A 23,252-nucleotide genomic window follows, 5' to 3' on the forward strand; every position below is an offset into this window, starting at 1 on the left:
TGGAGATATCTCAGTGGCAGAATCTTGACAGAAAGAAAAACACTGCAGGACAAATACTTCCAGATTTGTCTTTTAGAGGTGAGGAATCTGAAGACATTGAATACACAGAGAGTTGAATGGTGCTTATGGGGCAGAGGCTGGGGAGGTGGGGAGATGCAGGTCACAGGGCGCAAAGCTGCAGTCATGTGGGATGGGTGGTCTGGAGGTTGGATGCACAGCACGAGGACTGTAATTAATACTGTACTGTATACTGGAAGCAGATTTCAGGTGCTCTCACCACTAAAAACAAAGAGGTGGCCGGGCCTCATGCCTGTAATCCCAGCACTTTGGGAGGCCGAGGTGGGGGGATCGCTTGAGGTGAGGAGTTTGAGAACAACCTGGGCAACATAGGGAGCCCGTCTCTATAAAAAATACAAAAATTAGCCAGGCACAGTGGCGTGCACCTGTGGTCCCAGCTACTCAGGAGGCTTAAGTGGGAGGATCACTTGAGCCTGAGAGTTCAAGGCTGCAGTGAACCGTGATCACCCCACTGCACTCTAGCCTGGGTGACAGAGCGAGACCCTGTCTCAAAAAAAAAAAAAAAAAAAAAAAGAGATGACTATATGAGGAGATACATATGTTAATCTGCTTAACTATAGTAATCATTTCACTATGTGTGTGTATATAGCAAAACTGCATGTTGGATGCCTTAAATATACATAATTTTTATTATTTATTTATTTTGAAACACAGTCTCGCTCAGTTGCCCAGGCTGGAGAGCCTTGACTTCCCGATCTCCCCGGATCAAGCAATCCTCTCACCTCAGCCTCCTGAGTAGCTGGGACTACAAGGCACACACCACCACGCCTGGCTATTGTTTTTATTTTTTATTTTTATTTTTTGCTTTTAGTAGAGACAAGGTCTCACTATGTTGCCCAGGCTGGTCTTGAACTCCTGAGCTCAAGCGATCCACTTGCTTCAGCCTCCCAAAGTGCTGGGATTATAGGTGTCAGCCACTGCACCTGGCCTCAATTTTTATTTTTAAAGAAAAAAAAAATCTTGAGTGAAGAAAAGGCTAAAGAAAGAAACAATTGACATGGGCCTCTTGATGTGAATTTTCCAAACACACGAAATAATACTCTATATTCTTTCTGAAGACAAACCCATGTGGAAATGTGGAAAAACATTCAGGGAAATGATACCTGCAAACAATCTCAGGAGAGGGCTGGGGGCTGGGGATGTGGGGAAAGCTTTAACTGTCATTGTGAACATGTTATTTCTTGAAAATAACATATAAGCCACCGTCCGAACATTGGCCTACAAGCCCCTCTGCCTGGTCTGGCCCCTGTGTTCTCTCTGGTCCCACATCCAACTGTAGCAAGACGAGTCGCAGACAAAACTCCTCAGACACCGGATTAAAGAAGGAAGAGGTTTTTATTCGGCCGGGAGTGTCGGCAGACTCACGTCTTAAGAGCCAAGCTCCCCGAAAAAGAAATTCCTGGCCCTTTTAAGGGCTTACAACTCTACGGGGTCCACGTGAAAGGGTCATAATAGATCAAGTAAGCGTGAGGAACGTGACTGGGGGCTACATACATCAGCTAACAGAACAAAAAGTTTTACAGTGCTTTCTCATACAATGTCTGGAATTTACAGATAACACCAGTAGTTTTGGTCAGGGGTTAATATTATTATTATTATTATTTTAACCACCAGGGCCAGGTGGTGGCGCCAAGGTCGTCTAGCTATTTATCTTACTTCTGTTTCTTTCCAACTTTTTGCTTTCTCCCTTTTCTCCTGTCTTATAAACTAGGGAAAAGGGGAGGTTGGGGAGAAGCTGGAAAGGACAACAGGAGAAGCGGTGGTCTCATTCCACAACCACTGTCTGTTACTCAGCCCAGCCCCACAGCCTCCTTGCTGTCCTGTCTCAGCGGCCACACTCCTGCCCCAGGGCCTTTGCACCTGCTGCTCCCTCCTAAACACTTGGTCAAATCCCTCACCCCTTTGAATCTCTGCTTACATGCCTCCTTCTCAGAAGGCTCATCCAACCTGCCCCTAAAACTCCTGACCTCCTGACCTGCCGTGTTGTTTCCATGCTGCTTGTGGCCTTCGAGCACACAGTATAATTAGCTTATCAGGTTTATTGCTCTCCATCTGTATCGCCTGCCTGGCCATAAACCCACAAGGGCAAGATCCTCAGCTGCTTTGTTTGGCAATGTGTCCTCAGGGCCTGCGACAGCTCTTGGCACCTTGCAGGAGGTCTGTAAATATTTTCTGGGTGAATGAGCAAAAGTGAGACCTGAAACCATATAATCAACGTGCAAATGTCTACCGGGTGGTAACGCTAGTCCTCCTTTCTGTGTTTTAAACAGCTCATACTTAAGAAGGGATTTTTTTTTTTAAATACACAGAGAGTACCACCTGTTTAGGCCGGGGCAACAACTCGGTAAATGTGTGATGGATGAGATGAAGATTTCATAGACATTAATTTTTAGCATCCTCTTCCTACCACCCACAGCACTCTCCTCTGCACCTGGAGAGGCCCCTGACCTGCAAACCTAAAACCCCACTCGCCCAGGTGCCGCCTCCTCCATGAAGACCGCTGGAACGACCTTGGCCTACAGTGAGGCTGCTCTGACCTCATTGGGATTGCAGTTCATCCCCTGCACAATCACCCGCCCCATGCTAGATGCTATGCTAGGAATTTAAAGACACAAGGATGAACACGATGGGGCCCCTGCCCTGAGACGCCCCTGCCCTGAGACGCCCCTGCCCTGAGACACCTGGAGAGCAGAATCGTCTGGACAATCTGTCCGGCCCTGTTCAGGTAGCAAAACACTTCCACCTACTTCACCTCTTAAATTCTCAATGGCTCATCTCGCAGAAGCAGACACCGAGGCTCCAAAGCCAAATGCCTGACCGAGGTCACAGGAGCAGGGAGAGACAGAGCCCCAGGCTCCGTATCCATGTCTAGGCCTGTGCCGTCACGCTTCTCTCCTAGGCCATCCCCGCTGGGCTCCTTGCACGGGAGCTTCACGAATGAATCATTAACTTGACCTGGCCACTGAATTGCAAGGCCTAATTCCTGCTCCTATGAGAAGAGAAAACAGGCTTCCAAGAAACACACCTCTGACCAAATGAGCCAAGAAGCCAATTTGCCCAGACGAAGCCTAGTTCTGGGACAAGGCCAGGCCCTGCCCATTCTGGACCAGCAGTCAGTCGCTGACTATACCCTCAGTCCCAGGGCTCCAGGCATCCCCAGCCCCGTGGGGCCTTCGAATGCAGGAACGACTACGACACAGGCTAATCCAATCTGGGACTTGGGAACACCACACCCTTGGCTCATGTTCCAATTTCTTTTGATTTTTAAAGGACTAAGGTAAGACTAAAATAAAAGGTTTTTACAAGAAACCCACGCATGTAAGTTGCTTAAGCGAAGAGGTTGAGTCATTCCTGAGTCCTCCATTTTCCTCCCACCTAGCACCCTCCATCAGCAAGGCTGGGCTGCTCTCGCTTTAAAGCATGCCTCAAATCCATCCACTTCTCTCCAACACCATCCTGGCCCCCATCCTGGCTTGTGTGGACGGGTGCCATAGTTTCCCCGCTGTTGTCCTGCCTCTGCTCTTGCTCCCCGCCCCATTCTCCTCACAGAATCTGAGTTATCCTTTTAAGATTAAAGTCAGAGCATGTCATTCTTCTGCTCAAACCTCCCCCATGCCTCCCTATTTATCTCAGAATAGAATCTAAATTCTTGACAGTGACCTATGAGGTCTTGCACAACCCAGCTCCCTGTAGTCACTCCAGTCTCCTCCCCCATTCCTATCTGCCTCTCTCACTCTGCTCCAGCCACACTGGCCTTGCTGTGCTCCTGAGCCACCAGGCAAGTTTCTGCCACAGAGCCTTTGCACTGACTCTTTGCTCCTCCAGGGGCAATCTTTCCCCTGATGCCCACAAAAGTGAGCCCCTCACTTCTCAAGTCTAAAGTCACCTTCTCCGTGAGACCTTCCCTGAGCACTTTTCAATCCCTCAACCATCTCTATTGAGCCCCACTGTATGGCAGGCTCTGCTCTAGGCCTGGGCACTTCAATAGTGAACAAAATGGACGAAAAGACCATTCTTCCTAAAGCAGCCCTTCCCCCATCACATTGTATTCATCACCCTGTTTTATCTCCCTGACATTTTCAATATCTGAAATTTCTATGTATTTGTTGATAAGTCCCCCTTCCTGCTGCCTGGAATTCAGTCACAATGGATGGAGCTAGAGCAGCCATCTTGGATCATGAGGCACCCTTAAGAATGAAAGCCACACACAAAGAAGGGCAGAGCAGAATAAGAGATAGGAGAAAGGATTCCTGTGACTTCATGGAGCCACCCACCAGCCCTGGGTGGCTTAGTCATCAGAGAAATGTCCACTGGACTCACAGTGAGATTCCATGCCATACACCAGAATGGCTAAAATGAAAAAGACTGACAATAACAAGTGCTGGTGAGGATGTGGAGCAGCCAGAGTGCTCACACATTGCTGGTGGAAGTGCACTGGTGCAATCACTGTGGAATATACTTTTTCTACCAAAGCTGGACGTTCACCCTACAATATAGCAATCCCACCCCCAGTATTTGTCCCAGAGAAATGAAAGCATGCACCCACACAAAGATTATCCACAAATGCTCATAGCAGCCATACCCATAACAGCCCAAAATTGGAAACAACACAAATGTCTACAAGCAAGTGAATGCATGACAAATGGGGACACACTCATACCATGGAATGCTACCCAGCGGCAAAAGGGAATGACCAATTGAGACACACAATGACAGGGTAAATCACACACAGGGACCACGTGCATGAGTCCATGTATGTGATGTCCCGGGGAATGGCAAAACCAATCCATGGGGATAGAGGTGGGGGCAGCAGGACGTCAGGGGTGGATACTGACAGGGAGGGGTGCAGGGGAGCTGTTTACACTTGGTATAGGGGGTCATTACAAGCGTGCATACCTAGGTGAAAATCCATCAACCTCTAACCGAAATTATGCACTTTTCTTAATGTATTTGATACTTCAATTTTTAAAAAGAAAAAAATTAAAGCAAAAAAAAATTTTTCTTTTTTCAGATAGTCTCACTCTGTCGCCCAGGCCGGAGTGCAGTGGTGTGATGTCAGCTCACTGCAACCTCCGCCTCCCAGCTTCAAGCAATTCTGCTTCAGCCTCCCGAATAGCTGGGACTACAGGCACATGCCACCACGCCCAGATTTTTTTTTTTTTTTTAGACAGAGTTTTGCTCTGTCGCCCAGGCTGGAGTGCAGTGGTGCGATCTCGGCTCACTGCAACCTCTGCCTCCCGGGTTCAAGCAATTCTCCTGCCTCAGCCTCCCGAGTAGCTGGGATTACAGGCGCCAGCCACCAAACCTGGCTAATTTTTGTATTTTTTTTAGTAGAGACAGGGTTTTGCCAAGTTGGCCAGGCTGGTCTCAAACTCCTGACCTCAGGTGATCTGCCTGCCTCGGCCTCCCAAAGTGCTGGGATTACAGGCATAAGCCACCGCGCCTGGCCTGATTTTTGTATTTTTGACAGAGATGGGGTTTTACCATGTCGGCCAGGCTGAGATCTCCAACTCCCGACCTCAGGTGATCGGCCCACCTCGGCCTCCCAAAGTGCTGGGATTACAGACGTGAGCCACTGCACCTGGCCTGAAGCAAAAAATTATTGATCCAGAGGTGGGTACTCTTCAGATGTTCAATACACCCTCAAGTGGTGTCTCTAATAAGAGAGCACCTACAGCCACCAAGGCCCAATCAGGATCCCAGTGCCCCATCAAATCTGATTTCTGAAGCAGAGCAGCGAGGCCAGCCAGGAGACCGCCGGGGGCCCTGGAGAGACATGAGAGGTCTGGGGTCCCCTCTTTACCAGCAAAGGGGCTCTGTCCGCTCCCTGTCCCCTCAACCCCCTGCTCATCCTCCACCTACCAGCAGTCACCTGATACAACTTCCTGTGCCTGTTTCTTTACCCGTAACAAGGAATAAAGAATAGGACCCACGCAGCAGCGACAGGTCATGTTGACAATGTGCTGAGAACAGCCCTTCGCCGCTGCGATCTTCCTTCCAAAACCTGGAACTAGGGCCTGATCAATAGAAGAACAACAGACGAATCCCAGCAGAGGGGCGTCCTGCAAAATCCCTAGCCAGTGCTCAGGAACGCAATCCAGGTCATCCAAAGCCAGGAAAGTCTGAGAACCCACAGAGGCCAGAGGAGCCTAAGGCAATGTGAGGGACAAATGTGATGTGGGGCCCTGGGTGGGGTCCTGGGACAGAAAAGGATATGATGGAGAAACTAAGGAAACCCGAATCCTGTCTGGATGTTAGTTATTACTGATGTATCAACACTGGTTCATTCATAGCAACAAATATATCCCATTCCTTTAAGATGTTAATAGCAGGGGACACTGGCTATGGGATATGTGGGAACTCAGCACTATCTTCCCAATTTTTCTGAAAGTCAAACTGTTCTAGGCTGGGCGCAGTGGCTCACACCTGTGGAATCACAGCACTTTGGGAGGCCAAGGCAGGTGGATCACTTGAGGTCAGGAGTTGGAGACTAGCCTGGCCAACATAGTGAAATCCCGTCTCTACTAAAAATACAAAAATTAGCCAGGTGTGGTGTCAGGTACCTGTGGTCCCAGCTACTTGGGAGGCTGAGGAAAAAGAATCACTTGAACCTGGGAGGCGGAGGTTCTAGTGAGCCAAGATTGCGCCACTGCACTCCAGCCTGGGCGACAGAGTGAGACTTGGTCTCAAAAAAAAAAAACTGTTCTAAAACAGAAAGTTATTTTAAAACAAGCAGGCTCTGTCGCGGCAATACAGGGAGGGCCAAATCAGTGCCTCACCGAATCATATTACAGCTTCAAGCAAAAGGAAAAAATGTGCACCCCATATTTATACTTTTTCCAGAACATTAAAGTCTTTTTGTAAAAACACTGACAATTTCAAAAGTTCACATATTAACACAACATTATTTTAAGTTTAAATATTTTATTTAAGCCCCACCCAAACCAGACTATACTATCATGTTAATGACCTGGCTTTAATGGAAGCATTTTCATTGTATTAGCTTCCCACTGCTGCTGTAAGAATTAACAATTGACACTGGCTCAGATCAATACAAAGTTATTATCTTACAGTTCTGGGGGGGAGAAGTCCAAACTGGGAATGCCCCTGAGATGGGATGAAAGTCACGGTGCAGGCAGGGTGCTGCCTTCTGGAGCTCGGAGGGGATCCATTTCCTTCCGTTTCCCAGCTTCTAAGAGGCCTCCGCATTCCTTGGTTTCTGTCCCCTCATCACTCCAACCCCTGCTTCTGCGGTCATGTCTCCTACTCTGACCCTCCTGCCTCCCTCTGACAAAGATCCTTGTGAAAGCATCGTGGCCCCTGGGACAATCCAAGTTCATCTCCCATCTCAAGATCCTTAACTCTTTTTTTTTTTTTTTTTTTTTTGAGACAGGGTCTCACTCTGTTGCCAGGCTGGAATGCAGTGGTGTGATCACGGCTTACTGCAGCCTCCAACTCCCGGGCTCAAGCAAGTCTCCTTCCTCAGCCTCCCACATAACTGGGATCACAGGCACACACCACCACGCCTGGCTAATTTTTAAATTTTTTGTAGAGACGGGGTCTTACTATGTTGCCCAAGCTGGTCTTAAACTCCTGGGCTCAAAAATCTCCCACCTTGGCCTCCTAAAGTGCTGGGATTACAGGTGTGAGCCATCATGCCTGGTGTAAGATCCTTAAGTTAATCACGCCTACAAAGCCACTTTTGCTGAGGAAGGTCACATATTCACAGGTCCTGGGGATCAGGACGCCAGCACCTTTTGGGGACATTGTTCAGCCTGCCACACCCACCCAGAGACCCCAGAGCATCCTCCCACACAGCCCCCTCTACCCCAGGGAACACCCCTGCACCAGGGAGTGTGACATTTGCCCCGTGCACCCCTTCCTCTCACAGTCCTATCTCGGCCAGAAGGCAGGCTTCGCTGGAGACAAGGTGGACCCGGCAGGAAGCCCAGCGTCCTCTTTAATGGGAAGCTCCACGCCCAGGATGCTCACACGTCCCCCGCTTTTGAACCCTGCTGTGTTTCGGCCTGAGCTGTCCTAAGAGAAACCCAGGCCGGGGAACGATCTGCGGAGCAGGACACTCTCCCGTGGCTGCTTTCAAGCAGCTCAGCGGGGGCACTTTGTTCTTGCAGCTGGGATCTGAAAAGCAAGCCCTTCTGGGCTGCGGACGTGCCCGTGCTGCCTGCACTGCCTCCTCGTGACTCCTGAGACCTCCTGCCAGTGACACGAGGGTGTCCAGAAACACAAACCGAGGCCCGCCCTGAAAAGGGCTAAGCCAGCTTCATCCTCAGCCACACGGGAGGAAGAATGCAGGCCTGAGGGGCCCTGCAAGGCCAGAGCCAGGGGTCTTGTCAAAAACAGGCCTCCAAAGCCAGTGAGCTCCCACGGGACACACTGGGGGACAGGGAGGCAGCCAGATGTCAGAGCCACTCCAGGGTCCTCAGGTTCCCAGAAACTTCCAGGCTGGGCCGGGACCAGAAACAGACGTCACCGGTGCCGTTCCCTTGTGCTGGTCCCTGAGCCACACCCCCTGAGGCCCCCAAAAGGGGCCCAACCAACAAGGGGCTGAGGGTCCAGGCAGAGCCTCCCGCTCCAGGCATGAGGCCTCCGGCAGTTTCTGAACATTGGAGCAGGTCCACCTTTCAAACCTCATTACTGCCCTACAGAACGACTTTTGGTGTGAGCATACTACTGTGGTCATGCTTGGGGATTCTCTTTTGCTTTATCATAGTGGTGGTGTTTACTAGGTACCTGTCTGGGCAGCGGTTCTTGAAGTGTGGTCCCTGGCTGAGCATGGTGACTCACGCCTGTAATCCCAGCACTTTGGAAGGCGAAGATGGGAGGATCACTTGAGTCCAGGAGTTCAACAGCCTGGGCAACATAGCAAGATCTCATCTCTACAACAAAATTTTTTTACAATAGCCAGGCATGGTGGCATGTACTTGTAGTCCCAGCTACTTGGGAGGCTGAGGCAGGAGGATTGCTTGGGCCCAGGAGGTCGAGGCTGCAGTGAGCTGTGATTGCGCCACTACACTCCAGGCTGCACAACAGAGCAAGACCCTGTCCACCCCCCCCAAAAAAAGGCGGTCTCCGAACCAGCAGCATCAGCATCACTTGGGAACTCGATAAAAAAAGCAGATTCCCAGGCTCCGTGCCAGGTCTGCCGACTCAGACACTCAGGGGCTGGGGCCCAGTGATCTGTGTTTTAGCGAGCCCTCCAGCGTCCGGACTCCCATGCACCATGAAGTGCCGTGGCTGTATTAGAGACACTGACGGATGAGGCAATGTCTGACATGAGCCCCAGAACAATGTGGAAAAGGGGAAAGTGTATGGAGGCACGTGCAGAAGGCAAGAATTGATATCTCCTCAGCAAGTTACAGGGCGCATGACCATCACACCGGTCTATTTTTATGTATGTTTGAATTTTTTTTTTTAAGAGACAGGGTCTTGCTCTGTCACCCTGGCTGGAGTGCACTGGTGCAGTCCTAGCTCACTATAGCCTTGAACTCCTGGGCTCAAACCATCCTCCTGCCTCAGCCTCCTTGTAGCTGGGACCACAGCAGCTTCTATCACCATACTCAGCTAATTTTTTTATTTTTTGTAGATTTTATTTTTTGTAGGGGTCTCGATATGTTGCCCAGGCTGGTCTGAAACTCCTGGCCTCAAGCAATTCTCCTGCTCCAACCTCCCAAAGAGCTGGATTACAAACGTGAGAAACTGCACCCAGCCCTTGAAATTTTTCATAAGTTTTTTTTAATTCACTCAAAATTTCTTATACACCCCATCCTCCCCGCCCCCACTAAAAAAAACACAAACTAGGTCTTTTCTCTTCCTGAACCAGATGCCACAAACTGGGCCCATGGGCCAGATCTGGCCAGTAGATGGGTTTTGAATCACATGATATTTCAAAATATTTGAATCTGTTGACAGTATCTTAAACCAGCAGGTAAATTCCAGCCTTCTGGCTTCTCTTGGGAACCTGGGTGATGTCCAGCTCTGGGCCTGCACGCCACGTGGCCCAGCCTGCTGGAGCAAAGCAGGAGCCACTTCGCAGTTGGGGTGTGCCCTCCAGCTTGCAACAGGCCCCACCACTCCCTATCACCTCATGCAAGGGTCCTTCCCCCATGTATGTTCCTGCACAGTTTGCAATCCCTGTCCTATAGTAACACACGATGAGAACGTGGCATTCATTCATTCATTCATTCTCTCAATCATTCATTCATTTCAACCCAGCCTGAGCACCTAAAGCAGACGATCAATGCTACAGGGGTAAAGTTAATCCAACAGGATTCCTGCCCTCGTGGACTGAGCAGGAAGTGGGGAAGAGGACATGCAATTCACAAGTGACTCAGGTACCCAGTAGGAAGAGCTCAGGGACATCACACGTATTCACTGGCACGCACTGGCAAGCACCAGAGGTCTCGCGCATGCGTCACTGGCCAGGGTGTCCATCAGTACAACCACCTTGGAGAGCGACTGGGCAAAATCTACCGAGGCAGAGCACGATGTTCTGAACTGCTGACCACAGCTGGAAACCGCCACCTCCCATCTCTCAGGAAGCACAACAGTAAACTTCTGCATTAGAGAAGCCACTGGAGGCAAGTTTTATGTTGTTTCCAGCTCAAAGCATCCCATTGAAAGCAATGCTTTCATTTATTTAAACCTAACAATTAGGCTGGGTATGGTGGCTCACACATGTAATCCCAGCACTTTGGGAGGCCGGGGCAGGAGGATCACTTGAGCCCAGGAGTTCGAGACCAGCCCGCACAACATAGTGAGCCCCGTCTCTACAAAAAATGTTTAAAAATTTGCCAAGTGTGGTAGTGTATGCCTGTAGACCCAGGTACGTGGAAGGCTGAGGCGGGAGGATCCCTTGAGCCCAGGAGATAGAGGCTGCAGTGAGTCATGATCGTGCCACTGTACTCCAGCCTGGGTGACAGAGCAAGACCCTGTGTCAAAATAAAATGAAATAAAATAAAATAGAATAAAGCTAACAATTCGTCTCCATTTTACTGATGAAGAAAGTGAAGTATAGGGAGATTAAACCACTCGCTTGCCCAAGAGCACAAACCCAATGGTGGCAGAGTTTTGACCTTGGGTCTGACACCAAAGCCTGGGCACTGCCTTGGTAAATGCCCAGCGCAGGCGTGGCAAGTAAGGAGCTCAGACCAGCTTAGAGAATGCTGGAAGGTGCACACAGTCCTGGTCCCTGGGCGCAGAGACGAATCAAGCATACCCTCTCCTTCCCCGCCAAATCAGGGTCTCATCCTGCTCCCCAGTTGCACCTCCATGTTGGGAACTCCAGGCAGCCCACCTCTACTTGCTTTTTTGGACAAGAACAATTTCCACCAGGGCTGATCCCAGCCCCACTGTTTCCACACAAGTCAGACAGTGAATATGCCTTCTTTCCAACACCCCAACCTCAATAAAGCTGGCTGTTTTCAAGCAAAAACTTTATTCCTCTCTATTCTTAGAAAGGTTTCAACAAGCTATGGCCTGTGGACCAAATCCAGCCTGATGCCTATTTCTACTCACCCCACAAGCTAACAATCATTTCACATTTTCAAATGGAAAGAAGGGAAAGAGGGGAAGAAAGGGAAGAAAGGAAGAAAGGAAGAAAAGAAAGAAAGAGAGAGAAAGAAAGAAAGAAAGAAAGAAAGAAAGAAAGAAAGAAAGAAAGAAAGAAAGAAAGAAAGAAAGAAAGAAAGAAAGAAAGAGAAAGAAAGAAGGAAAGAAGGAGGAAGGAAGGAAGGAAGGAAGGAAAGAAAGAAAGAAAGAAAGAGTAAGTCAGCCAGCCGGGTGCAGTGCTGCACACCTGTAATCCCAACACTTTGAGAGACCAAGGTGGGAGGATCACTTGAGGCCAGGAGTTCAAGACGAGCCTGGGCAACATAGTGAGGACCCCCCCCACACACCTGCCCACCAACCTATAAAAAAAAAAAAAATGAGCCAGGCGTGGTGGCACATGCCTGTTGTCCCAGCTACTCAGGAGAGTAAGGTGGGAGGATAACGAGCCCAGGAGGTCCAGGCTGCAGTGAGCCATGATGGTGCCCCTGCACCCCAGCCTGGGTGACACAGTGAGACCCTGTCTCCAAAAAATATATTATAAATAAATAAATAAATAACTGAAAGAAAAATGCCATTTCATGACATGCGGAAGTTATATGAAATTCACATTTCAGTGTTCATAAATGCAGTGGCACTGGCCCACAGCGGCCACCTCGACTTATTTCTGTATCGTCAATGGCAGCCTCAGCATTATAGCAGCAGGGCTGAGTAGCTGAGACACAACCTGTGCAGCCTGCAGAGCTGAGCATATTGACTATCTGTCTCTGTACAGAAAAGCATGCCAACCCCAGCCTAGACCACACAGAAATTCAGGAAGGGCCGTCCTCTGCCAGGCCAGCTTCACGGGTGAAGCCGGATCTGGCCATTAGGAAGAGGCCCAGGGCTGCAGACCTAGTTCTGGCCTCGGCTCAGTCAGCCCCTCCCACCCCGGTCCCCTCATATGCCACATGGAGACGTGAGTGCCTCCCCATCCTCCCCGTGGCAGTGCAGAGAGAATGAGATAACCCAGGACATGTGTCTGTTGTGAAGAGGGCACCCGGCTATAAACATGCCTCAGGGAACTATTGTTACAGGAGCCTCTCTGAGCTCACCACTGGCTCCAGTTCAAGAACACGTCATGAAGCCAGCCAAGGTCTTGTAAAATAGGGCAACGGTGGTTTGGGCCTGGAGGAATCAGAAGCTCAGGGCTGCCTGCTTCAAAGGCTAAGTCTTCTGCAACAGGCTCAGCATGTTGGAATTCAACCCTGGCCAACAGGCTGGGCCGTCTGGTCTACCGTCTACAAACCAACAGCCCAATCCATTCAAGCAGGAGGGGCCGGTACCATTTCTCCCTTCAGGTTAAACCCTGTCACAGTTTTTAATTTTAATTGGGGTAAACATAAAATTTACCAACTTAGCCTTTTTTTTTTTTTTTTTTTTTTTGAGATGGAGTCTCACTCTCTTGCCCAGGCTGGAGTGCAGTGGCGCGATCTCGGCTCACTGCAACCTCTGCCTCCCAGGTCCAAAAAATTCTCTGCCTCAGCCTCCCAAGTAGCTGTGATTACAGGTGCCTGCTACCATGCCAGGCTAATTTTTGTATTTTTAGTAGAGACGGGGTTTCACCATCTTGGTCAGGCTGGTCTTGAACTCCTGACCTCATGATCCACCCACCTTGGGCTCCAAAAGTGCTGGGATTACAGGCGTGAGCCACTGCGCGCCTAGCCCAACTTAGCCATTTTTAAGTGTACAGTTCAGTGGCATTAAGGACATTTGCAATGTTGTGCAATTATCAACAACATCCATCCAAAGAACTCTTTCATCTTGCAAAACTGAAACCCTGTACCCACTGAAAAAGAGCTCCCCACCCCCTCTCCCCCAGCCCCTGGCACCCGCCATTCTCCTTTCTGTGTCTGTGGATCTGGCTACTCTAGGGGGCTCATACAAACGGAATCGTACGGTATTTGTCCTGTTGTGGCTTATTTCACTCGCATAACTTCCTCAAGGCCCGTGCATGTTGCAGCGTGCGTCAGAACGTCCTTCTTTTTCCAGGCTGAATCCTATTCCAACGTGTGGACGGGCCCCAGCTTATTACCCACCACCCATCAGCGGACACTCGGGTTGCTCCCACCGTTGGGCCATCGTGAACAGCGCTGCAATGAACGCGGTGGCCAGATTCCTCTTCGAGTTCCCAGTTTCATTTCTTTGATACCCAGAAATTGGGTTGCCCCACCATATGGTAATTCTATGTTAAATTTTGGGGGGGGCCTCCACACAGCAGCTGCACCATCCTACATTCCCACCAACAGCACACATGGGCCCCGATTTCTCTGCATCCTCATCCCAACAGCACACATGGGCCCCGATTTCTCCGCATCCTCATCCCAACAGCACACATGGGCCCCGATTTCTCCGCATCCTCACCAATACTCGAGATTTTCTGTTTTCTCAAGTGGCCATCCTAATGGGTATGAGTGTGTCTCACTGATTCTCATTTCCCTAACGATGAGTGAGTGTCGCTGAGCACACTTCCATGTCCCCGTTGGCCATCTGCATGTTTTTTGGTTTTTTTTTTTAAGACAGAGTCTTGCTCTGTCGCCCAGGCTGGAGTGCAGTCTCGGCTCACTGCAACCTCCACCTCTCAGGTTCAAACGATTCTTCTGCCTCAGCCTCCTGAGTAGCTGGGACTACAGGCGCCCGCCACCACACCCGGCTAATTTTTGTATTTTTAGTAGAGATGGGGTTCCACCATCTTGGCCAGGCTGGCCTCGAACTCATGACCTTGTGATCCACCCACCTCGGCCTCCCAAAGTGCTGGGATTACAGGCGTGAGCCACCGTGCCTGGTTGCCGGCATGTCTTCTTTGCAGGTGCTTGGCCCGTGTTTTAATGGGGTTGTCTGATTTTTGTTGTTGAGTTGTCCTCGCATGATTTTAGGACTAGAGTTAAGGTCCACACTCCGTCTGCTCTCAGCCTCCCTCCCCGATCTTCTCCTCTCAGAAAATGGCTCCACCATCTACCAAACTCCTCAAACCTTGAGGACCCACCCTTGATTCCTCTCCTTCCCTCGCACCCCAGTCCACTGACCTATCTTGTTGACTCTCCCTGAAAAAAAACTCGAATATGTTCCCTTCTTTCCATTTCGAAAACTACCCCCACCCTGACTCGAATCACCATCTTCGCTGCCTCCCCGCTTCCAGCCTGGCCCCCAACACTCCTTTCTCCAGACAGCAGCCAGAGAGTTCTTCAAGACTGAGTCAGGCCGGACGTGGTGGCTCACACCTGTAATCCCAGCCCTTTGGGAGGCCAAGGCGGGTGGATCACCTGAGGTCACGGGTTCAAGACCAGCCTGCCCAACATGGTGAAACACGTCTTTACTAAAAATACAAAAATTAGCCGAGTGTAGTGGCACGCACGTATAATCCCAGCTACTCAGATGGCTGAGGCAAGAGAATTGCTTGAGGTCGGGCGCGGTGGCTCACGTCTGTAATCCCAGCACTTTGGGAGGCCGAGGTGGGTGGATCACGAGGTCAGGAGATCGAGACCATCCTGGCTAACACGGTGAAACCCCGTCTCTACTAAAAATACAAAAAAAGTAGCCAGGCGTGGTGGCGGGCGCCTGTAGTCCCAGCTACGCGGGAGGCAGAGGCAGGAGAATGGTGTGAACCCGGGAGGCGGAGCTTGCAGTGAGCGGAGATTGCGCCACTGCACTCCCCCGCCTGGGTGACAGAGCGAGACTCCGTCTCAAAAAAAAAAAAAAAAAAAAAGAATTGCTTGAACTCGGGAGGCGGAGGTTGCAGTGAGCTGATACCACGCCACTGCACTCCAGCCTGGGCGACAGAGAAAGACTCTGTCTCAAAAAAAAAAAAAAAAAAAAAAATACTGAGTCAGATCATGGCTCTTCCCTGCTCAGAACCCTCCACGGAATTGAAAACCAAATCTGAAATCCTCCAGGTGTCCTGCAAGGCCCCCACATGCCTGTCCCCTCTCACCCCCTCCAGTCACTTCTCCCAACCCCACTGGCCTGCTCCCTCTTCCTCCAACGCAGCAGCCTCCTTCGCACCTCCGGCCTTTACACCTGCTGTGCTCTTTGCCGGCTGCTCCCCAGCTCATAGAGCCCCTCCTCCGAGAGGCCCTCCTGACTCCCACATCAGAAGGAGTCCCCTTCCCAGCAGTTGCTCCATGTCAGCTCACCTGCCTTGTCTCCTTCCTAGCTCTTCTCGCCACCCTAGCTCTTCCATGTGCTTCTCCGTGGCCCATCCCTCCTGCTAAAGCGTAGCTGCTGTGAGCAGGTCTCTTTTGTCCACGGCTGTAACTCCCAACACTTGGCACGAAGCCTGGCCCACAACTCGTGAGCAGTAAACATGGGCCGAAAGGATGAGTAACCTTCCCTGCCACTTCAGCCCTGGGGGTCCCTCCTCCTCCTCCTGCAGTCCTGTGTGCCCCATTCGGCTAGTTCATAAACAGCTGCCCAGAGCAGATTCTCCACTGGGGTTTGTCCCATCTGTAAAATGAGGGTTGTAAATGTGCCCAAACAGCCAGGGATGAATGCAAAGCGCCCCACTCCCCGTGTCACTCCCAGCCAGGAGCAAGAGGGCACCATGCCAGTGCTGCCTCTGGCCCAGGCAGTCACCTGTCCAGGGGAAACGCGCCTCTAAGGCTCCAATGGCCTCACGCACTGGGGTTCATCAACAACACAAGCCGAGAAAGCCCCAGGAAAGCTGGAGACGCTGCCAGAAATGCAAAGCTGCTCATTCTTCCTCCGTCCCAGCTAAAGGGGTTCGAGGAAGCTCCTCCCCACACATCTCCCAGGGTGGAAGGGGACCACATATCTCAGCGGGGCTCTGTCCCTGACCCCAGCATCCCAGTCCCTGTCTCTTCTCCCTGCCCCCACCAAGGACACAGATGCCCAGGCCTGCTGGCAGCTTCATCACACTTATCTGCACTCCCAAGCCACAGATTACAGCTATCAGGGCCAGAGGAAACGTGGAGGTCACATCAACTCTGACTCTGAAAAAAGTCCCAAAAGACACAAGGGTGTTTCCAGCACAGCAAGGTCTTACTGGAAAGGACCCCCAGACCCCAATGTCGTAGAGGTGTGCCCCACGACCCCACGTGCCCCTCTTCACTGCTCTGGCCTTTGGGAAACACAGCCCTGTCTTTTGCAGGGTCCTATTTGCAAAGCCCGCTGGGAGACAGAGGCCCAGGGCTGGGATGAGGATGGGTTCTGTGCAGGAACAAGAGATGCCAAGATCCACCTAGGTGCCCCAGCCAAGAGGCAGAAAAGCATGGGAACTGTGCGCCCTTGTGGGATGTGTGCCAGGGACGGGAAGGATACGGGTGTGGGTCCCCCTCTGTGGACGCAAACATGTTTATTGCAGGAAGGAAAAACAAGGAACTATTAACCCAAGTCACCTCTGGAGCAAAGACCAGCTGGGGCCAGAGGAGCAGTGTCGTGCTGTGATCTTTCCAGAAGGCTGACTCTTTTTTCATACACTTTTAATTTGTTTGATCGTATCCCTATTTTACTTTCCTTATTTTTAATGCCAGCCAGGGCTTTCTGGGTAAGAGCTGGGCACACCCAGGGAGAGGCACATGACCATCCGCAGCTGCTCTCCTTGGCCTCCAGTTTGCTTTGTTTTTTGTTTCTTACTTTCTGTGGAGATGGGGGGGGTCTTACTATGTTGCCCAGGCTGGTATTGAACTCCTGGCCTCAGGCGATCCTCCCACCTCTGCCTTGCTAAGTGCTGGGATTACAGGCATGAGCCACTGCGCCTGGCCTTGACTTCTGGTTTGTGAGATGGAAGAAAACTGGCCCCATGTGCAGAGGTGGAAATGGGCTTTTAGGAAAAAGGTGAGTTTCCACAGGACCCAAGTAGTGGGACCTGGATTTGAACCCAGAGCTCTGCAGATCTGAGGATTGGGCACCTGCACACACAGTGCTGGTCTGAAGCATGTCCCCTGCCAAATTCATGCCCACCTAGAACCTCAGAATGTGGCCTTATTTAAAGATAGGGTCTCTACAGATGTTACCAAATTAAGGATCCCAAGATGAGATCACCCTGGATTTATGAAGGGCCATACATCCAAGCTGGAGGCCCTCCAAGCCCAAGCTGGTGGGGTCTAGCCCCAGTTGCTCTGTGACCCTCCAACATGGCCCTCAAAATCTCTGAGCCTCAGACCCCCACCTGAGGACTTATGGAAGGAAGAAGACTCAAATTCACACCTCAGAAAAGCACATGAGAACAATGCTGCACCACATACACTCACTGGGACCCCAGACATTCTCGAAGGCTAAATCGTCTCAGGTGCTGGAGAGGATGTGAGAGCCGGGAGGGTGAACAGCAGTGGCCCTTCTGGAAGGCACGTTGGGTGAAACTGGCTCCCCCTCTGCCCTACAGCAATGCCACTCCTGCACATCCCCAGGAAATTCTGGAGAAGTACAAGGCAGCAGGGTCCAGCATATTTGCTGTTTGTGGAGGCAGGAGTCAGACATAACCAAGGTACCCCCGTCACTAAGGGAATAAATACAACGGGATGAACATGAATTAGGGGGTCCAGGCAGCCGAAGGAAGCAATGAGCCCGATACACACACAGGAACACGGACAGATTTTAAACAGGGCAGCACGAGGAATGTTGACACGAGTTACCGTGCATGGCATGGAGAAGCTGCCCTCTCCTCAGACGTGACCGGCCACATGAAGGGGGCCTCCCTGTGCCACCCCCAGCTCAAAGCACTTCCACCTCTAGCTCCCTCAGTCCTCACAGAATCCTATAAGAAGGCATGGTTTTAGCCCATTTTATAGGTACCCTACTATTATGAGCTGAACAGTGTCCCCCCAAAATTCCCATGTTGCAGCCCTAACCCTCGGTGCATCAGAATGTGACTGTATTGGGGGGGCAGGGCCTTTAAATCGGTGATTACGTTAAAATGAGGCCAGTGGGGTGAGCCCTAATCCAATCTGACTGACGCCCTTAGAAGAGGAGATTAGGACACGCAGAGAGCCACCGGGGATGTGCGCACACAGGGAGAAGGTGGCGTCTGTGAGGCCAGGAGAGGGGTCTCCGGAGAAGCCAGCCCTGCGGACATCCTGATCTTGGACTTCCGGCCTCCAGAACTGTAGGGGAGTACATGGTCTTTGGCCCATGCACCTGTTATGGACATTTTTTCTTTCTTTCTTTTTTTTTTTTTTTGAGACAGAGTCCTGCTCTGTTGCCCAGACTGGAGTGCAGTGGCACGATCTTGGCTCACTGCAACCTCTGCCTCCCATGCAGACTCAGACACCCACCAGAGACCAGAGACTCGAGGAGCCTGACCATGGTCACACAGCAGCAGGAGGCAGGGCTGGGATCTGGACCCACCCCTGCAGGCTCCGGAATCTGTGCTATCGCCCAGGACTGCACGAGGTCCAAGGACACACTCAGGTTTACAGACGCAGCCACACAGAGGGTGCGCGCAGGGGCAGGGAGGGCTGAAGAGTGAGAGGGGTGAGGGGAATGAGGGCATAAAAGGAGACCACTGAAAGCAGAGGCCAAGCGGGTTCCCGAACATGCGCGCTCCCAGCAGCACCGCTCCCGGCAGCCACCAGCGCAGACGCCCATCCACAGAGGCGCGAAAAACAACATGCAGTCCACCCGCACCGTGGCGCCCTGCCCAGCCACAAAAAGGAACGCAGCACTCCACATGCCACTCCACGGATGAACCCCAAAACACGACGCTAAGCGGAAGCAGCCAGGCACTTAAGGCCACACATCACATGATTTCATTTATAAGAAATGTCCAGGGCCGAGTACGGTGCCTCAGGCCTGTAATCCCAACACTTTGGGACTGAGGCAAGTGGATGACCTAAGGTCAGGAGTTTGAGACCAGCCTGGCCAACATGGTGAAACCCCGTCTCTACTAAAAATACAAAAAAAATTAGCCGGGTGTGGTGGCGGGCGCCTGTAGTCCCAGCTGCTCGGGAGGCTGAGGCAGGAGAATCACTTGAACCCGGGAGGTGGAGGTTGCAGTGAGCCGAGATCGCGCCACTGCACTCCAGCCTAGGTGACACAGCGAGACTCCACCTCAAAAAAAAAAAAAAGAAATGTCCAGGGCTGGGCATGGTGGCTTAGGCCTGTAATCCCAACACTTTGGGACCGAGGCAGGTGGATGACCTGAGGTCAGGAGTTTGAGACCAGCCTGGCCAACATGGTGAAACCCTGTCTCTACTAAAAATACAAAAAAAAATTAGCCGGGTGTGGTGGCGGGCACCTGTAGTCCCAGCTACTTGGGAGGCTGAGGCAGGAGAATTCCTTGAACCCGGGAGGCAGAGGTTGCAGTGAGCCAAGACTGCACCACTGCCCTCCAGCCTGGGCGACAGAGCAAGACTCTGTCTCAAAAAAAAAAAAAAGAAAGAAATGTCCGTAACAGGTGCATCTGTAGAGACAGAAAGAAAATGAGTGGTTGCCAGGGGCTGGGGAGCTGCAAGGAGCGGAGAATGGGCAATCCTACTTGGGAGGGATGGAAATGTTTTGAAACTACGTAGAAGTGGTGGTATCACTGAATTGTTCGATTTACAAGAATTAATTATATGTTATGTGAATTTGACCTCAATAAATTATTAAATGAAAAATAAATGATAGGATTGGAAACTGCTGCAACCACTTTGGACAACAGCTTGGCCCTTCTCCATGCAGGTGAAGACACGCACGCCATGACCAGCCCCCCTACTCCGACTGTCGGGCCCTAGAGGGATTCAGGCACATGTCCCTTGCAGGCAGGGACACGAGTGTGTCATAACCCAGAAATGAACACAGTCACCGGCATCGGGTTAAAACAGATGAACTGTCCAGGCGCGGTGGCTCACGCCTGTAATCCCAGCACTTTGGGAGGCCAAAGCAGGCAGATCATGAGGTCAAGAGGTCAAGACCATCCTGGCCAACATAGTGAAACCCCATCTCTACTAAAAATACAAAAATTAACTGGGCATGGTGGTGCGCTTGGAAGGTTGAGGCAGGAGAATTGCTTGAACCCCAAGGGCAGAAGTTGCAGTGAGCTGAGATCGTGCCACTGCACTCCGGCCTGGCCACAGAGTAAGACTCCATCTCAAAAAAAAAAAAAAAAAAAGACAGATGAACTGTGACACTCGGCTTCTTCCGATTAGCATCATGAACTGTGATATGACATGGCCATTAAAATAGAGTGCAGCTTATCGCAACAATGGGGATGGATCCCACAAATATGATATGAAGTAACACCAGCAAGACCAAACCAATCAAAAATACTGAGAGTATGCCTGCATCCAAGTTAAGTCCAAAACCGGACCAAACTAATCCCGGTGTTTAGGGATGGCTATAAGGGAGTGATACTATCAAAAGCAAAGCAAGCTGGGACCAAACACAGTGTCTTCTGCAGGGACTTTGGGGCAGATGAGCTTTCACTCTTCTTCACGTGGGGGATCGCATGCATGTTCATCTTAGTTACATATTTGATTGCATGTGTCTTACACTTTCCTCAAAGTGAGCAAATTTCACAAAAAACAGAAATCCAAGACTCTGGGTGGAAAGTGCAAAGTGAGGGGTTGCAGCAGGTGGAGTCCAGGAGCCTGGGAACTGACAGTAGAAGGAAATCCCAAGGACAGGGGAGACTTGGCTGTTCCCAGAGCTGCCAAGGGATCCTGGCTGCAATGCGCTCTCGGCCAAGGAAGGTCAGCTTGACCTCCACCTGCCTGCCAGGAGGCCAGACAGGGCCAAGATGATCTGGCACAAGAATTTCCACAAGGCTCTGAGGCCTGGGCATCTAGGCTAGTGGCTGCCGGGAGGCCCAGGTAGGGAGAGGCAAAACAGGAAAAGCCCCCACCTGCCACTCCATCCAGCCTCCCGTTTCCACCCAACCAGCCCTGAGACCCCAGGGTTTCCACAATCTTTCTGGCCCAGGGGATGAGGCAGGGATCAGATCCGCCATCTGTTCCGCTGTGATGGCACCGGGATGGGCAGAGGCTGGCCGAGGGCTGCTGAAGGATTGGCACATCACTGCTCAAAGGCAAGGAATGAGAACCAGGAATTTTAGAAAGCAGGTGGAGGAAGGGGCCAGGAGGAATCGCAGGCTTCTTCAACCCAAGAGGTTCAAACTTGCACTGTGACTGCCAGGCTGGGAGCTGGGGGAGGATCCAGGCACCCAATCCCGGCTCATCAGAAACACTCTGCTCCAATCTGATTCACACAATGAGGCTTTTGTGTGGGAGGCTGTGGGAAGACCACGTGCACTCCTGAGAAAGCAATCAGACAAATCCAAATCAAGGGCCGTCCTGCCAAAAGCACCCGCCTGGCCCCTTTACAGATGCCAGTGTCCTGAAAGACCCAGCAAAAAGAAAAGGGCTGGAGAAGAGGTCTGGAGTAAAGAGGAAAAACACATGAGGCAACCAGACACAGGATGCAACCTTGGATTCAAAAAAAAAATTTTTTTTTTGAGACGGAGACTCACTCTGTCGCCCAGGCTGGAGTGCAGTGGCACGATCTCGGCTCACTGCAACCTCCGCCTCCTGGGTTCAAGCGATTCTCCTGCCTCAGCCTCCCGAGTAGCTGGGACTAAAGGTGTGCACCACCACGCCTGGCTAATTTTTTTACTTTTAGTAGAGACAGGGTTTCACCACGCTGGCCAGGATGGTCTCAATCTCTTGACCTTGTGATCCACCTGCCTCGGCCTCCCAAAGTGCTGGGATTACAAGCGTGAGCCACCACGCCCGGCCAATTCAAAATTTTTTAATGAACAACTACGACAAAAACTGTTATTGGGACCATAAGGGAATCTGAACACAGACTGTCAGATTAAAGGTGTGGATCCTCGTGGCCTTCCTGAGTGGGGCCATGGTCCACTGTCATGGAGAAGGACGTCCTTGTCCTTAGGATGCACCCAAAAGGCTCAGCAACGAGAGAGAGAGAGAGAGAACGCACATGCAGCAACTTGTACTTTTCTTGCCATTTTTACAAAATAGAATTTTTGAAAATAGAACCTTGGGTGATGCGGTGGTGGAAGGACACACTGGGCTGCTTTATTTTACAAGCTGGATGCCTCCCTCGTGAGAACGGCAGAACGAGCCATGGTACATCCGCACCGTGGAGCGTTTTCAGGCATCTAGAGAATCAGAGCGTGATCATCACCAGAAAATCCCGGCTGACTGAGGAAGACATGGACAAGCGATGACAGCGTGAGAAACCCATGGCGCAGCAAAGCGTGCATAGTATGGTCCTATTTCAGTAAACTGCTGACAGATGGATCCCTCTCTATGTCTGTGTCTATCAGGTTAACATGTTGGAAACAGCCAGCCCTTACTTGACACTTGCCGAGCTGCTATTCGAAATGTCTGACATGTGCCAATTCTGCCACCTTAAAAGCCCTATGTAGGAGACACTTGTATTAACTTCATTTTACAGAAAAGTAAAAAAGGCACAGAGAGGGTAAGTCACTTGCCTGAAGGCACCCAACTGGGAAGTGGCCAAGCCAGGATTTGAACCTGGGCTGCCTGCCTCCAAAGTCCATATGCTGGGATCCACCTGAGCTGCTGGAAGCTAAAGCCCTGCCAAAGGCTGGAGAGCAGCCTGGGATGCTGCTGGGACACACTGCAGGGTAAACCCAGTGGCTAGGATTCCAG

The 23,252-nt window shown here is 51.1% G+C and overlaps 1 protein-coding gene across 17 annotated transcripts in view; it reads right to left on the minus strand.

Annotated features, from left to right (window-relative positions):
* SCARB1 (scavenger receptor class B member 1) overlaps positions 1-23,252 on the minus strand; it is a 114,904-nt gene that overhangs the window by 48,629 nt on the left and 43,023 nt on the right. The window contains exon 2 of one of the 17 annotated variants that reach the window (XM_054443258.2): positions 22,614-22,735. The exons of the other annotated variants lie outside the window; for them this stretch is intronic. The gene's annotated coding sequence lies outside the window, so the exon portion shown is untranslated. The remainder of the gene's footprint in view (positions 1-22,613; positions 22,736-23,252) is intronic. 17 annotated transcript variants of the gene reach the window in all.

The sequence above is a fragment of the Pongo pygmaeus genome, chromosome 10 (assembly GCF_028885625.2).
Source record: "Pongo pygmaeus isolate AG05252 chromosome 10, NHGRI_mPonPyg2-v2.0_pri, whole genome shotgun sequence".
In the NCBI taxonomy this organism is placed as follows: domain Eukaryota; kingdom Metazoa; phylum Chordata; class Mammalia; order Primates; family Hominidae; genus Pongo; species Pongo pygmaeus.